This window comes from Silene latifolia, chromosome X, assembly GCF_048544455.1.
Source record: "Silene latifolia isolate original U9 population chromosome X, ASM4854445v1, whole genome shotgun sequence".
In the NCBI taxonomy this organism is placed as follows: Eukaryota; Viridiplantae; Streptophyta; class Magnoliopsida; order Caryophyllales; family Caryophyllaceae; genus Silene; species Silene latifolia.
In genome coordinates this window covers 318,826,093-318,844,577 of record NC_133537.1, presented here as the reverse complement: position 1 = coordinate 318,844,577, position 18,485 = coordinate 318,826,093, and the positions used below count along the sequence as shown (strand labels likewise).

Genomic DNA, 18,485 nt, shown 5'->3' with positions numbered 1-18,485 from the left:
GTCAAACGTGCATACAAGTGTAATATGTTACCATTTTAATGGTTGCAAAATTTATACCAATGTCGTTTAAATGACGACATACTGGACAACTATACATACATTGTAATGATTGTATATATGTAAGCATTTGTGGATTACATGTTACTTGAATGGATTGTAATCATTATATTCCTTAAATGGTTACATATTGAACAATTCTTTCAACAAGTTTAAAAATATAATTTCCTACCATTTTAATGAGTGTAAAATTGATAGAAATTTTGTTTAAATGGTAACATATTGGACATATATATGTAACCATTTGTGGAATACATGTTACTTGAGTGGTGCTATTGATTATGTTGCTTAAATGGTTACATAGTGAACAATTCTGTCAACAAGTACAAAAAAAAAGTAATATGTTCGAAATTTATAACTATACATATTTACAAGTAAAAATCTTATAAACTGAGCAACTAATATTGACAAAACTATGTAAAGATTACAATATGAAATGGTTACATATTAAGTATAACTTGCATATAATAAAAAAATCACTGTATTGCTAGAATAAGGGACGTGAAACTGATTCAAATAAGAGAAATATATTTACAAATTTATTCCCCAACAAAATCAATCCTAGAACAAGTCATGCAAAATAAAATTAAAATATCAATCAAAACTGTAAGTTATAAAGACAATAAAATATCCGATTATCCGATGAGAGTCCGCTTGAACAACGTCTTCAAGTTCATTCTCTACGGGGATAATCTCACCCAAATTATCTTCGACGACATTATGTGAGTTTGAACTTTTTTTTTCAGTTATAAATTGAATTATGGAAAAGGAAACTAAGACGGTTTTATGAAGACGGAGATCGTCATACAGAAGAACAAGAAAGTGGAACATGAACAATAAGAAGATGAAAAATTGAACCGAGTGTTAGAAGAATTGAGTGTTTTATGAAAATAAAATGGTGAAGTCAGCGTATGTAATAGAGAAAGAAATGAGTGTTTGATATGAGTTTGTAAAGAAGCAATTAATGATAGTATACTAAGCATTATTATAATATTAGACAAAATGGTAGCAAAATACAGTTCATTAAATGCATTGTCTACCCCACTTGTCAACCTGTCTGATTTGTTTGTAGTAATACGGGTTGGTTTGACCCGTCTTATTGTTTCAGACGGATTGTGCGGTCTGAAATAAGAATTTGTGTTTTCTTAAATGGGGTTGAAACCCAAACTATTTAAATAGGGCGGGTTTCAAACTATTTACCAAAAATGGGTCCACATCATCATTTTCCGCATTTTTCTTTTTCTTAAAAAAATTTCAAACTTGTCATAGGCAGCTTGGAGGCAGTATGTGTGTTAGGAATGTTGCATCACATATCACTATCTTGGACAGCAACGAGTTGCGTAGTAGAATTTTTACAATAAACAAAACAGCCACCCTCCCCATTCATTCATCTAATCTTATTTCCAGAAAAAAATTCCCAAATCTCGAAAAACCCTAATAATCGCCAAAGTCTACTTTTTACTCTAATTCAACCCAAATCACTCCATCATCTCTTCCAATCACACTTTAAGGTAATCAATTACACATACTTTTATATATATCTTCTTTTTTTCAATTAGTATGTAGTAGATTTAGTAGTGAATTTTTAATTCATCACGTTTGGCATAGTAGAATCAAATTTGGTTTTGAGTGTTGATTTTTTAGATAGTCTTTAGTTATTTAGTTAATTAAATTGCCTATTTTGTGTTGAAATTTGGTAATGGAGAAAATTAACTATCCTTTGTGTTGTTATTGTAATGGTGAGATAATGGTGGAAGGAGAAAGTATAGGTTACCAGGGCGGAGAGCAATTTTTTGTATTTGTTAGTAGCAACAATACTTTTGATGAACTTAGTTGTTTAATATGTGATGAATTAGAAGTTGACACTAGCCAATTAGCCTTGAAAATTAAGTTGAAACTAGTTTCAAACCCGTGCAAAAAATGCATGGGTCGTAATAACATGTGTTATTATTATTGATACATGATCATATAAATGAGTTTTAATAAATGTGCAATGCCGTAACATTATAAATAAGTCTATAATTCAAGATTTGTCGTAATATAATTTCATAATTTCAGTAGCGGTCTTCATTCCGATGACATAATACGGTTTTTCATCATTAACGTAACTAGCCTACATATAACGTTCTTATAATTTAAAGAAAAAATGATTTTCATTTGCGACAATGGTTTTCATCACGGGGATATCACCCTGGTTGGGGCTTAGAGACAATGCACGCAAATGGTCTGAAACTTATATTTCTTTCATGTAAGTATGATCTGAAACTTATATTTCCTCCTTTTTCTTTGCAATTATTTTAAAGTTTATATTTTTTCGATTTGGCACGGGAACTTTTTTAAATCTACTTGTATTGTAATGGTTATGTTATATTTAGTTCTTTTTATATTTGCTTTCAGTTATTTTAAAATTTATATATTTTCGATTAAAAAAAACTCTTACGGAGTAATCTATTTTCTACGAAATTTTTTTGATCTACCTCTACTATATTGTTTATGTTTACGAAAATTTTAAAAATGTCATATCAATATATTTTGTTGTTAAAATGTTCATAATTAATATACTCTGTATTTGTGATGTTGGAGTATAAGAGTGCATCCGTAACAACGGAGTTTCCCATATTTTATCTTTCTTTTTCTTATTCATCCACCTCATTTTCCACTAAGTTTTCCATGTGCCGTCCCCAATTTATAACTACATTTATGCAGTAATGGGTTCCCCATTTACATATAAAAAATTGAGATCCTTCCCAAATGAAACACAATTTACCCTCACAATTTTTTTGGGAACCTACTTTAAAACTGGTGGAGTCTCAAATTATGGGTAGGTTGGTGTATTAGTGAGGTTCCCCATCTAAAGAGAGAGAGTGTATATGGGCAAATAGTTTTCCACCTTTGCGGATGCTCTAATAGTCATACTGATTTTTTTTGTTCAGGTTAGAGGTAGGAGCAGGGGCGGCTAAGGCCCAGTTCAGCCCTGAGCGCTCGAACATGGCCTCCAAAATTTAGGCCCAAACTCGGTATCAATCCCTTTATAAAAAAAAAAAAACACCTTAATAATCTTTCCCCAAATTAGCGTTTCAGATTGGAACCTTAATATGATATCACGCAATCAGTCAATCACGCTCATTATTCTTTCCCCAAATTGGCGTTTAAGATTTCCAAAATCCAAACCCAAAAACCTAAGTAAACAATCAAACGTTCAAAAAATTCTAGCTATATATCTTTCAATCTCAAGTACAAATTCGCAATCAACCTTAATCTCTCATTTTTCCTTTGAAATCAGATTAATCAATTACCAAGAATTTAGCTATTACTTTGTTTTGAGAAGAAATCAACCAAACTCATCAATTTGAACTCAAAAGGAGGATTCTGATAGGTAATTTTTCTTTTCAATTTGCTTTGTATCAATTATTAATTATTAAAATTTAGACTCATATCGATTATCGAATTGTTGTTGTTGACGATTATGAGTTATGACGATTGATGAATAGTTGAATTCTCGAATACATCTGAGATGGGTCAGATTCTTAATCGATGATTCTGACCAAATTTTAGTATGATTATATATTTTGGTGAATTTGATTAATTTATTCATGTTGTATTTCAATGAAGGTTTGGTGATTGAATTTGCAACTTGGATGGAATTACATTCATACCGTGAAGACTAGCATTAATAAGGTTGCTCTATCAGGTTGTTTCCCTCCTTTTTACCAATTGTTAACATGCCACCGAGAATAAGAAAGTTTGATTGTGGGTCTGAAAAGCGTAAAATAAGAAAACGCATAGAAAAGTTAACCCGATCCCAAACCGGAGCCCTTGATAAGTTTATTATAAAAGAGTCTAGTACTGCTGCTGAAAGTGCAATTGATAGTGAAAATATGGTTATTGTCGATGAAATTGTTGCAAATTGTGATCTAAAGGAGGTTTCTTGTGATGTGGTTCTAATTGCTGATAATATCTTGTCGTTTTTGAAACGTAAATGTTATTTCCAAAATTCATTTATTGCGTATCGAATTTTGTTGACTATACCTGTGACAGTTGCATCTGCAGAGAGGAGTTTCTCAAAGTTGAAGTTGCTGAAATCTTATTTACTTACAAGAACGACTTAACGGATTAGCATTGATAGCCATAGAGAAAGATTTGTTGAAGAAGATTGATTATGAAAGTTTGATCGACATTTTTGCTTCAAGAAAGGCTAGCAGGAGGATCATTTTCAAGTAGAAATGAGGAGTGTTTTGAACGATTGGATAATGTTATCAAATTTTACTTGTGTACTTTTATTCATTGAGCAAATAAAAATTGACAATTTGTTTCGATAAAGTTTCAACCTTATGTTTTAGGGCCTCATTTTTTTTTTCCGCACCGGACCTCTACTAGTTTTAAGACGCCCCTGGGTAGGAGGATGATTATTTGAAAATTTTGTTAATTTTCTGTAATTGTAATTTATTAATTTATAATTGTATAATGTATGATTTTGTGTAAATGTGTAATCTTAATTAAATAAGATTAAGATAGTTAAGAAGAGTGTAATTAATTATGTAGAGATCATGGAGGTCCCCACATGAAAAAAAAAGAAAAAAGAAAATGTGTAGCAGCCAATAGGAATCCTTTAAAAAAACTCAACTTTTATACTATGTAGATATCCTAGTGTTCCTTAGGTATGCTCCCTCGCCTTGGTCTTTTTGAACATAGTCTGCAGTATCATAGAACTCGTTCCCAATACAGACTTAGGGTGTGTTTGGATAACAAAAGTGGAGGGAAAGGGAGGGGAGGGAGACGGAGGGAAGAGAAAGGGATGGAAGGGAAGGGGAGGGAGAATGGAGGAGACATTATCCCTCCAAATCTTGCCTTTGTTGGAGAGGAAATAATTTGACTTAGAGGGGAGAAGTGGAGGGATTCATTTTCCCTCCCCTCAAAATCCCTCCACCTCCATTTTACTAACCAAACAAAGAATTTATCATCCCTTTCTATCCCTCCCCTCTCTTTCCCTCCAAATCCTCCTATCCAAACAGACCCTTAAAGTCTGTATTGGGAACGGGGTCTATGATACTGCAGACTATGTTCAAAAAGACCAAGGCGAGGGAACATACCTAAGGAACACGGAACGCCTAAAAAAGATTCATATTAAATTTACAGGTAAGGATGACAAAAACATTAATCATGAGGAAGCGTTGCTGGAAGAGATACAACCACACCATGATCTCAAGGAGTTGAAGCTGGAGGGATATACTGGGAAGAAATTGACGAGATGGCTGAGATAGGAAGATAATTCGATATTATTTCATCTCCCTAATCTTGTCACGTTAAATATTACTAAAAGTTGCTTGTTGCGGTGCTTGACTTCACTTGGAAAATTGCCCCACCTTAAATATCTTATACTTGATACGTTGCTGAGATTGGAGTACATGCCTACATGGTGAATGTCAAGCCAGAAGCGCGCAACGTGGGCGAAGAATCATCATTATTTCCATGCCTCGAAGAATTCGATATTAAAGAAGCGCCCAAGTTGAAAGGATGGTGGCCGAGATTGGGGCTAGGGTTGCAAAATAAGCGTCTAATTATATCTGTACCAGTCCCTTGCTTTGCTAAGCTAAAATCTCTGAGTGTCTGGTTGCCCGATGTTGAAATCTGTTCCAATGTGTTCAAGTTTAGAACATGTATGTGTACAATCTATGGTAATGAATAGCGGAGACGAGTTTCATCGGTTTATTCAGACTTTAATGCCGTTAGATTCAAAATCGAGAATTATGAGTGTGAACGGCTTTGAATCCGAGATAGAGAGCAACAATATAGATACAGAATTGACGAATGTTATACACCGCTGGATGTCAAAAAGTGGTTACACCTTCAGCAGAGTCCGCGGCGGTTGAATACGATGTTATAGTTCCATCTGTCCCAATCAACAGAGGAACTATTGCTCTGTAAACTCACTATTTACAACCAAGAACAGTGGCGGAGCTAGGATTTGAACTTAGGGGGGCAAAAACTTTTAGGGGGGGCGAACGACTAATTTCATAAGGTACACTCGATAGCAAAAGTGGAAGGAAAGGGAGGGGAGGGAGAAGGAGGGAAAAGAAAGGGATGGAAGGGAAGGGGAGGGAGAATGGAGGAGATATTTTCCCTCCAAATCTTGCCTTTGTTGGAGAAGAAATAATTTGACTTAGAGGGGAGAAGTGGAGGGATTCATTTTCCCTCCCCTCAAAATCCCTCCCCCTCCATTTTACTAACCAAACAAAGAATTTATCATCCCTTCCTTTCCCTCCCCTCTCTTTCCCTCCAAATCCTCCTATCCAAACAGACCCTTAAAGTCTGTTAAACCTCTTTCTTAATTGAAGTAATCAATTATGAGTACTTATTTAATGTAAGACGTGTTAGGAATATTTCCATATCATAGCTTTCCATATTCTCTCGTACAATTTCGCCTGTATCTATATTTCCTTTTTTCGATTGTTTGCAATCTTATGTAATTACCTTAGTTTACAAAGTTTAGATTTAGGGTAAATATTCTAGACATGTTTCTTGTGCTTCAATGTAATTGTATTATACAAGGACACATTGTAATGCTTGAATTATTATCAATAACAATCAATCTTTCATAAACCTTACATGGTATCAATCGCCCTACGATCCTAACTACACAAAACGCCCCACCCAAACCCTAACCATGTCGAGCAATACTATCAAAAACACCCATGAACCGAGTATCTCACTCTACCTTGTTAACCTATCCATGGTCGACAAACTCACTCCATTGACGTTTATGCAATAGTAAGACCAAGTTGCATCGTTCCTTGTTGGTTACGATCTTCTCAAATACCTTGATGGCTCACACCCTTGCCCACCCGAGACCATCACCTCACCCACTGACACCGACAAAACAACCACTACCACCAACCCTTCCTTCCACACCTGAAAACGATAGGACCAACTAATTAAGGGTGCCTTGCTTGGCACCTTAACCCTTGAAACGCACGCCCTTGTTATGCGAGCACCCACCTCCCACGATGTGTGGACCGTCCTCACCAACACCTACGCCAAATCCACTCGTGGTCATATCCTATAAGTGAAAGATCGCCTCAAATCCATCTCAAAAGAGTCCACTGATGTGACCATAATTAGCGCATATTTAGCCCCCGAATTAGCCTTGTTCCCATGCTTTTTAGTGCATATTTGGGTCATTTCTTATCTTTAGCTCATTGTTTTGCATATTCTTTGAGATTTTGATCCCTTGGTAGGAAAGGAGTAAGAATCTTGCATTTTCATGGCAAAACGAGACTAAATTGATCGAATTCAATGACCAAGCATCAAGGAGAGACAAGATTAGAAGGCCTTTGTACATATTATAGTAGAAGAGTAATGTTGAGAAAGGATCCTTGAGTCCCCAAGGAAATCCCCAAGGAATTTATGAAGAAAAGGGAAGAAAAGAAGAAGATGTCTTGCTGAGTGACAATCCGTGCGGATTGTCACCAATCCGGCCGTCCCACAGCTGCACAATCCGTGCGGCTTTGCTCTAATCCGCTCGGATTCCACCTCCACAATCCGCCCGGATTCCCTCGAATCCGCTCGGACCCCATCGCCAGAATCCGCCCGTCCCGACCTTATTCCGCCCGGATTCCAGCACAGCGTGATTTCCTCTTCTCCAAGCTACAAAGAAAGAAGCCCTTCCTTCGAAAAATACCGGCTCCTCCTTGCTCAATCTAAAAAGTGTAATTACTAGTTTAGCCCTTAGTTAACCCTAATGCATCCTCCCTAATTTCCACTATAAATACCCCATTAGTCTAATTAGAGGAGCATGTTCTTCTTATCAATAATTAGAGTAGTTAATATCAATCAAATCTCTCTTTAGTATTGTAATCAACAATTAATCAAGTTCTAATACAAGTTTTATTTCCTTAATCTCTCTTTTGTTCATCCTTTATTTTGGGTAATTGAAGATTATTTGGGTTATTGTTGGGAGATTGACAACCTCTCAATCAAGCATTCAAGTACTTCTTTTATCTTTGCTTTATTATTGGAATCATTAGTAGGTATAATTCTCTTAATCCCTTTTTAATTATTGTTAATTAATTTCATTTATTCATCATGTTTCATATTGTTGGTATGATTGACAACCTTGCTAGCATGATCAACATGATAATGAGTGAGTAGTCTCTTAGCTAGGGTTAATGGGTGATTAGGGGAAACCAACATGGGGAATGATTCATGCTTAAATTAATATGCTTTCATGTTTTATTTGCTTGCTTGTTTTGATCTCAACTCATGCACATGTTATATTTGATGAAATGCTAAGCCTATGAATCCTTGCATTTACTATCATCTTCTATCTTTTCAATGAGACTTGTAAGACATAACCCAACTCGAGTCTCATTAGACCATGCATGTTGTTGAGTAGGGAAGATTAAGTCGACTTATAGGTGTTGTACAATCTAATCGATTCGGCTCCGGGACCCAAACTTTCCTAGGATTGTAAGATATAACCCAACTCAATCCATCACAACAATAATTGCTTGCTTATAATTTGAGAACATGTTTGTATGATCAATTCCCATGATTCCCCTATGATCCCATGACACCCTAGTGCTTTTAATCAATTGTTTACACCCCCTTTAATTCATCTTGCTTGTTTATTTTCATTGCTATTTTAGTTTAGTGACATTCTACATCAACCCAATTTGTGACACCCCTTAGACACCACTAGTTGCAATAGAAATCTCATTTCAATACCCGTCCCTTGGGATCCGACCTTTACTTGCCTCTTTACTAATTGTAGAGTTGCTTGTTAAGCTATAAATTGTGTTTTTATTCGACCGTGACCAACGACCACATCTATTTATTTGTGAATACGAAACGGACCGATAAAAAATGGCGCCGTTGCCGGGGACGGTGTTTACTTGATTTAGATTTCTTTTTATTGTTATTAGTTGTGTCTTTCTTCGCCTTGGGGAAGTAAAACTCCTCAAGGTTTGTTCTAATTGTTTTCGAGTTGTTTGATATTTTGCATGTCTAGAAGGTTACAAGGTGATTTGTTACCTTTTGACCGTGAAATCGAAAGAACCTTGACAAACAATAGGAGACTTGTTAGGAGGAATTTAAGAGGTATTAGTGAAGTTGTTCAACCCACTAGTGAGTTCATCAACCCTTTCGCAATAGAAGGAGAGGAGAACCCATTACACAATACCCCACAAAATCCACCTACAATGCCTAAATTCTCGTCACACTCCGTACCCACCGAGGAAAATCTACCAAATGGTACTCATACACCGCAACATCTAACCGGAAATTTTATTGCCAAGTCCGCCTTCATCCAATTAGTTGAGAGGAGCCAATTTGGGGGGATGCCTAGTGAAGACCCTCATTCTCATATGGAAACCTTTGCGACTATTGTGATGCAATCTCTCAAACGGGCGTGACTCAAGACCAAATTAGATGGGTCTTATTTCCTTTCTCTTTAATCGGCACCGCGAAGCAATGGTTGAAGGGCCTTGATAAGGCCACCCTCGGAATAGATTCTTGGAAGAAGTTGGCTCTAGCTTTCTACAAAAAATTCTACCCACCGGAAAAGACTAACATGCTAAGAGCTCAAATTACGGGTTTTAAGCAAAGGGATGAAGAATCTTTGTATGAAGCTTGGGAGCGGTTCAAGGGAATTTTTCACTCATGTCCTCACCATGGACTTAGCGAATGGTTTTTGGTACAACAATTTTGGAATGGTTTATATGAAGATTCTAGGAACATTCTCAATATGGGATCAAATGGAATGTTCACCGAAGTTGATGACAATCAAACATGGAACAAGATTGAGGAAATGGCGGTCAATAACTGACAATATAGTAGACATCGCAAGGCTACTAGAGGAGGAAAGCATGAAGTGGACTCCGTTACTCAATTGGGTGCTCAACTTAGTGCTCACATTGACACAATCAACTTGAAGTTTGAACAAGCTATGGCTAGACTTGAAGAAAACTCAAAATCATCAAAGCATCATGTTAATGCCATGACGGCATCCTCATCAATCCCAAGTGGGATATGTGAGAATTGTGGAACTTTGGGACATGACCAAGGTGAATGTAGGGGAACAAATGAACAAGTGAATGCTTTCCAAGCATACAAGAGTGGTACCCCTTATTCCAACTTTTACAATGAAAACACCAAATTCCATCCAAATCTCTCATACAAAAGCCAAAATGTTCAAAACCCTTAAACAACATACACTCCACCACCCATGAGAAACCAAAATCAAAGACCCTTTTACAATCAAAACCAAGGTTACCAAAATCAAAATCCATACAATCACCAAAATGACCAAGGTTTTGATGTCCAAAAAGCGGTCCTTCAAATGCAAAAGAATCAACAAGAATTTTTCACTCAAATGCAAAAAGATAGCCAAGCAAAGGAAACCACCATCAACAACATTCTAGCTCACACCAAGATGTTGGAAACACAATTGACTCAACTAGCATCTTCAAGCTCACAAAGACAAAAGGGGCAATTACCACCTCAAAGTAATCCCCCTAGACATGAAACGGTTAGTGCCATTCACTTGAGAAGTGGTACAAGGTATGAAGCACCAAGGAAGCAAGTTGAGGATGAAGTTGTGGAAGCTAGCGAAAAGGAAGAAATTGTGCAAAGCTCCAAAGATGGAGAATCATCAAAAGAAGAAAGTTCAAAGAAAAATGAAGACAAGGTCAAGGAGAAGGAGCCCATCGTGATTAGACTTCCTTTTCCAAGTCGTCAAGCCAAGCCCAAATTTGATGATCAACTTGGAAAGTTCATGGAAATTGTGAAGAATTTGGAAGTCTCAATTCCTTTCACGGAATTAATCAATCACGTGCCGGCCTATGCGAAATACATGAAAGATATCCTCACAAAGAAGAAGTCGATCCAGAAGCTTGAGACTATCACCTTCACTAAGGTGAGTAGTGCAATACTTCAAGGGAGTTCACCTCCAAAGTTAAAGGATCCGGGAAGCTTCTCAATACCGTGACCCAACGACCACATCTTTAATTGTGAACACGAAACGGACCGATCATCCACTCAATCCATCACCGACTATATGCACTCCATAAAGTCTTGCACCGATAAACTAGACATCCTAGGGAAACCTTTGGACAACGATGATATCATCGGTGAAATCATTCGTGGCCTAGACTACAAAACCTACAAACCCATCATTGATGCCATCAACGCTCGAGATGACCCTATCTCTTTCGATGCCTTACACGAAAAACTTATCAATTTCGACCTTACTCAGAAAAACCTCACCAAGCTCACCCCTTTTCCAGCCTCGGCACACCCTGCTCAAACACTTCGAGCCACCACCCGTAGCTACACACCCAACCAGAATCGTGCCTCCACCTCAGCCACACCACCAACCGTGACTGACAACTACACCCCTGCCCCATTCAAAGGTAAGTGCCAATATTGCCACGCCATTGGACATGTCATCTCAAGCTGTTACAAATTCAAACGCGATTATCCCGATGTCGTGTTTCCTCCTTCGAATGCCTTCACTTCAGCTCGCCAAAACCGCTCTCAACCTTGGGCCCACACCGTCACTACCCAACACTCCACCTCTGACCCATCGCGTCTGTCGCTTGTCGATAGTGGTGCCACCCACCACATCACCAATGACCTTGAAAACCTTGCTTTACACAACCCTTATGATGGTAGTGATGAACTAGTGATTAGTGACTGCTCCACTTTACCCATCTCACGCATAGGTTCGTTTACTGCTTCCGCTCATTCTTCTTCCAAATTATTCTTTAACAACGTTTTATTTGTCCCATCAATTTCTCGCAATATATTATCTGTCTCTCAATTTTGCCGCGATAACAATGCCTATTTCAAATTCTCACAAACCTCTTTTTCTATAAAGGAACTTCAAACTCATCGGATTCTCATAAGCGGGACGTCTAATGGTGGAGTCTATGAATGACACCATCCAAAACCGATCGCTTACACTAGCCGGCTCTCCAAAGACTATGGTTGGCATCATCGTCTTGTATATCCTTCGGCAAAAATATTACGTTATTTAATTAATAAATTTTCTATTTCAATTACAAGCACTTTAGTTGATTTTTGTAACTCTTGTCATATACACAAGAACAACAAACTTGAATTTTCTAATTCCACGCTATTATCGAACGCTCCGTTAGATTTAATTTTCACCGACTTATGGTCTTCTCCCATTGTGTCTTATGACAATTTTAAGTATTACATTATCTTTGTTGATCACTTTACTAAGTATATTTGGTTATATCCGCTCAAGTTGAAATCCGATGCTACGACAGTTTTTATTCGTTTTCCAAAACTTGTTGAGAAATTTTTCAAACGTCCCATATTACAAATATTTTTCGATAATGAAGGTGAGTATATTAAGATGGCTCATACTCTCAGTGATAACGACATTGGTCATCTTACTACTCCACCTCACACCCCCGAATTAAATGGGTATGCTGAACGACGTCACCGTCACATAGTCGAAACCGGATTGTCTCTTCTTACTCACTCACAACTGCCACCAACTTTTTGGACCTATGCTTTCTCAACCGTCACCTATCTTATAAACCACTTACCCACAACTACTTTACAAAACTCCACCTCATATGCCCGTCTTTTTAGCCAACAACCCAACTATGCCAAACTACGAAGTTTCGGTTACCTTTGCTACCTTTGGCTTCGGCCATATACGTATCACAAATTAGAACGACGTGCCAAACCATTGCGTTTTTGTTGGCTATTACCCGACACAAAGCGCATTCTACTGTCTCGATCCCACCACTCATAAAATCTTCACCTCTAGACATGTTAAGTTTGTCGAAAACCGCTTTCCCTACCCTCACCTCATTACACCCAACTCCTCTCCCTCCACGATTCCTATCCCCACCACCTCGTGGTTCCATGAAGCCCTGGAACCTCCTCCCATGCCTTCCCCACACCGGACTCCCCTTTCCTCCCCTCGCAATTCCACAACTCACACCTCCTCCCCTGTTCAACATACCCCTGCCTCACGTACCACGACCATCCCCTCTCCTTCAACCGAACCCAATTCTATTACCTCACCTGCAACCTCACCACCACCCCTACCACCCCCGCCGCCACCACCACCTCCCCGCGTTGTCACTCGTTTAACTAACAACATCCGCAAACCCAACCCAAAATACGCCAAACTCGCCACCCTTCTCCCACCTTCCCGTCTACCAAACACGACAAAACAAGCTCTTGTGGATCCCTTATGGCGCGGTGCCATGATTTCCGAATTTGATGCCCTTCACAACAATAAAACTTGGACACTTGTCCCTCATAACCCATCCTATAATGTTATTGGGTGTAAGTTGATTTATTGTATCAAATACAAACCCGACAACACAATTGACAAGTATAAAGCTCGCATGGTTGCCAAAGGTTTCTTATAACGTGCCGGGGTTGACTACTCTAAGACCTTTAGTTCGGTTTTCAAACCTGCCACGGTATGTACTTTGCTATCACTTCCTCTCACCAACAGTTGTTGTTTACGTCAACTCGATATTAATAATGCTTTTTTACAAGGTACTCTCTCGGATGAAGTTTATATGTCACAACCACCGAGTTTCACTAATCCCGAACACTCTACACATGTCTGTAAACTAAACAAAGCGATTTACGGACTCAAACAGGCACCACGAGCCTGGTACACGACACTCAAGCAACATCTTTTTGGCCTTGGCTTCAAGGCCTCACTTGCTGACCCATCACTATTTTTATACACGACACCGTCACACACCTTGTATTTACTAGTCTATGTTGATGACATAATTGTCACCGGTTCTGACCCACATCACGTATCATAATTCATCACCTCACTGGCCACACGATTTGCCCTCAAAGATTTGAGTACTTTGTCATACTTCTTAGGTATAGAGGTCACCCCCAACCCTCATGGTCTCCTTTTGACACAATCAAAATATATCCATGATTTATTGCACAATCACAATATGCTTGAGTCGAAACCTGCTAACACACCTTTAGCTGTCCACCCTCCTTTACACAATGATGGGAGTCCTGCTCTTTCAAATATTACCGCTTATCGTGCTGCGTTGGGAAGTCTACAGTACCTTTCATTTACCCCTCCCCATATCGCATTCACTGTCAACCGACTTACCTAGTTTATGCAACACCCAACCGAACTTCAGTGGAGTGCCCTCAAACGCCATCTTCGTTATTTGAATGGTACGTCTCATGTTGGTCTTCAATTGTATCATTCCTCACCATCTCGCCTTCATGCTTATTGTGATGCTGATCTTGCTGGGGACCGTGACTCCTACGTCTCCACCACGGGTTACATTACTTACTTGGGGCGTAATGCTATTTCCTGGGCCTCGAAAAAGCAACGAGTTATAGCTTGTTCTTCCACTGAGGCCGAATTTCGAGCTGTTGCTACTACCTCTACTGAATTGACTTGGCTTTTCTCACTTCTAACTTAACTTCGTGTTCTATTTTCTGCTCCACCGGTTATCTATTGTGACAATCTAAGTGCTACTCATTATTCTTAAAACCCCGTGTTTCATTCTCGAATGAAGCATTTGGCTCTTGCGTTTCATTTTGTTCGTGAACAAGTCCAACAAGGTCAACTTCGTGTTCAACATATTTCTGGTAATGACCAGCTCGCTGACGCTCTTGCTAAATCGCTTTCGTCACCCCATTTCGCTTCATTGCTGTGCAAGATCGGTCTCTCCATTGGGTCGTCTGTCTTGCGGGGGCATGTTAGTAATATTTCCATATCATAGCTTTCCGTATTATCTCGTACAATTTCGTTTGTATCTATATTTCCTTCTTTCGATTATTTACAATCTTATGTAATTACCTTAGTTTACAAAGTTTAGATTTAGGGTAAATATTCTAGATATGTTTCTATGCTTCAATGTAATTGTAGTATATAAGGACACATTGTAATACTTGAATTATTATCAACAACAATCAATCTTTCATAAACCTTACAAGACGTTACACTCATACCACACCACCTTCCCTTCGAGTCTCCTATATTATGCATTGTGTCACGGTCCGAGACTTTGAGCAGGAACGTGGCGCGCACCCTTGTCTATCACATGACAAGAATGCAAGCGAGAGCGTCAAGCACTAGTGACAGATCACTAGTGCATTCGTAATCGGTCTCGGTTGGCATGTGTCAGAAATCCTAGTCACGATTATCAAGTCCGGCACACGAAAGCAATAAAAGTAAGCAATACGATTATTCAAAGCACGAACACAAGCAATATCAAGCTTTTGGATGAGAAGGTTTAATTGGCTAGCACCTCTCATAGAGGAAAATTTGATAGTTTGGTCCTGGTAGCAAGATACATTGATTGTATAGAATTGCGATATGTTTTCTAAACGTCTATAAACATATCTTAAACTAAAAATGAGACTCCAATATTCGACACGTAGAAAGTAGACTTAGAGTACTAAATGAAACTAAAAACATAAATGAAAATACATGAGTACAAATAAGAAATCTAAGGGTTCGAAGTGGAAGGACCGCGCGCGCAGTTTTTAGGGATTGTGCGCTACAACTGCGGCTCATTACACTCTCCCCCACCTAATTTGTTGTCGTCCTCGGCAACGCTTAAAACTCTGCACGGCTGGTTCAGTTGGATGATGTCGTTGGAAGTTGATTCGAACGGATGTTAGCATGCTTGCTCTTGTTATGGGCGGGATCTTCAGGATCTGGATTGTAAGGCTTCAGACAGCTCACATGAAAGACAAGGTGACACTTCATCCAGGCAGGGCGGTCAAGCTTGTATGCTACTTTCCCAATCCGCTTGATCACTTGGATGAGGCCTTTGTACTTTCGCACTAATCGCTTGTCCCGTCCTCGGAGGAATCTCATCTGCTCTTTGTTCAGCTTTACCATGACCATGTCGCCTACTTTGAACTCCCTTGGTCTCCGATTCTGATCTGCCTACTTCTTCATACGGCGAGATGCTTTCTCCAAGTCAGCTCGAGCAATCTCGGCATTCAAGTTCCATTCTTTAACATACTCGTGAGCTTTCTTTGTCCGGCCTCCATAGGTATCTGCAATTGTGGGAGGCAATAACGGTTGTTGACCTGAAACAAGCTCAATCGGGATCTTATTGGACGAAGAGCTCGTCTAAAAATTAAAACAGAACTGGGCAACATCTAGGAGTCTCACCCACTCCATTTGAGTTGCCTCTACAAAGTGTCTCAAGTACTCTTCCAACATGTTATTGAATCGTTCAGTCTGGCCATCCGTTTGGGGATGGTAACTTGAGGACATCCGCAGCTTGGAACCCAGGAGCTTGAACAACTCTCCCCAAAATAGTCCCGTGAAGCGAGAATCGCGGTCACTGACTATATTTTGAGGCAATCCCCAATATTTCACAACATGCCCGAAGAACATGGTGGAAATTTCTTCAGTGCTACACGCCTTAGGAAGGGGAATGAAAGTCGCATATTTCGATAATCGATCCACAATAACAAGGATCACACTTAACGCCCCTACCTTCGGTAACCCAGAGATAAAGTCTATTTAGATACTCTCTCATGGCCGTGTTGGTACGGGCAACGGATTTAGTAGTCCTCCCGACTTCTGTTTCTCTCCCTTATCTTGCTGGCAAATAAGGCATGTCTTCGTATACTCCATCGCATTATCCTTCATCTGCGGCCAATAGTAACTTCTCTTCAATGGGCATAAAGTTCTTTGCCATCCCGGGTTACCCGCCCATAAGGAATCATGGCACTACTGTAGGAGATTCTTCCTCAATCCAGCCGCCTTTGGAACAAACATGTGATGTCCCTTTTTGAATAGGAGCCCATCTTTAACCCAAAACTTGTGAGTCTTCCCTTCTAAGGCCAACTGTTTCAGAGCCCTCTCAATTGGGTCTTGGTCAAGGTGTTCCTTCGCCTTAGCTCGAATATCTGTGACCATAGTGGTAGTGGACAAGTGAGCGATCGTATGTAGTGCGGCCAAGTCGCACCTCCGGTTTAGGGCATCATCGACCCTATTCGCTGCTCCCGGTCGATAAGTGAACTCTACATCAAATTCAGCCAACAACTCTTGCCATCTAGCTTGTCGGCTATTGAGCTTAGGTTGAGTGAGGAAGTGGGATGCTGCAGTGTTATTCGTCTTGACGATAAAATTCGATCCCAAGAGATAGTGTCTCCATCCCCGCAGGCAATGAACAATAGTAAGAAGTTCTTTCTCTTGGGCAGCATACCGAGTCTCGGCCCCATTTAACTTTCTACTCTCAAAGGCCAGTGGGTGACCCTATTGGAGGAGTACTCCCCCAAGGGCATAATCAGTCGCATCTGTCTCTACTTCAAAGGGTTTGGTGATATCCGGCAGTGCCAAGACGGGCTCCTGCATCACTGCTTCCTTGAGCCTCTCAAAGGCTCTTCTTCTGTCGATAGACCACTCCCACTTGATATCCTTTTTCAACAAATTGGTTAGTGGGGCGTCTATTTTTGAATACTCCCGGATGAATCTCCGATAGTAGTTTGCTAGCCCAAAGAAAGAGCGGAGCTCCTACATATTTCTTGGGGGTACCCCAGTCCTTGTTTGCCGTAATATTCTTATCCATTCTAAGTCTCCCTTTCCCCACGATGTAGCCGAGGAAATTGACTTCAGGTTGGGCAAATTCACACTTCTCCCTTTTGACAAATAAGTGGTTGTCCCGTAGTTTTGCAAACACAAGCCTCAAATGCTTCACATGTTCAACCAAAGAGCGACTGTACACAACAATATCATCCAGGTACACCGCAAAAAAATTGTCCAAGTACTCATGGAACACGTGATTCATCAACGTGCAAAACATAGCAGGTGCGTTCGTTAACCCAAAAGGCATGACCAACCATTCGAAAGACCCATACCTCGTCACACAAGTTGTCTTTGGCTCATCTCCTTCGGCAATTCGAACTTGATGATAACCAGATCTCAGATCTAACTTGGTGAAGCATATGGCACCCTGCAACTGATCAAACAAGTCTGCTACTAGAGGAATGGGGTAGCGATTTCTCACTGTCAACTTGTTGAAGGTCCGGTTGTCGATACACAGTCTCAAACTAGCGTCTTGTTTCTTTTGAAAGAGCACGGGGGCTCCATAGAGAGCTTTAGAGGGTCGAATCGACCATGAGTGAATCAAATCATCTAGATGGTTTTGAAGTTCAGTTAATGTTGGGGGCGCCATGCGGTATGGCCCTCGAGCAGGAGGTCTTGTCCATGGACGTAACTCGATTTGATGGTCTACCAAGCGTCATGGAGGAAGACTCATAGGTAAAGAATCTGTCATCAAGTCCTTGTTGTCATCCAACACCCGCATTATCGAGGGTTCCTCAGATTCTGCAGAAGTGTCCCCTTTCATGGACACGGTACACAAATAAGTTCGCTCGCCCTTTTGAAGTCCTATATTCAATCGCATCGCCAAAAGGAG

At 39.7% G+C, this 18,485-nt stretch overlaps 1 non-coding gene across 1 annotated transcript; it reads right to left on the bottom strand.

Moving 5' to 3' along the window:
* Positions 1-9,625: 9,625 nt before the first annotated feature.
* Positions 9,626-9,732, bottom strand: LOC141624860 (small nucleolar RNA R71). The gene has a single exon (XR_012534663.1). It is a non-coding gene; the product is annotated as a small nucleolar RNA R71 (small nucleolar RNA).
* Between the last annotated feature and the right edge of the window lie 8,753 nt (positions 9,733-18,485).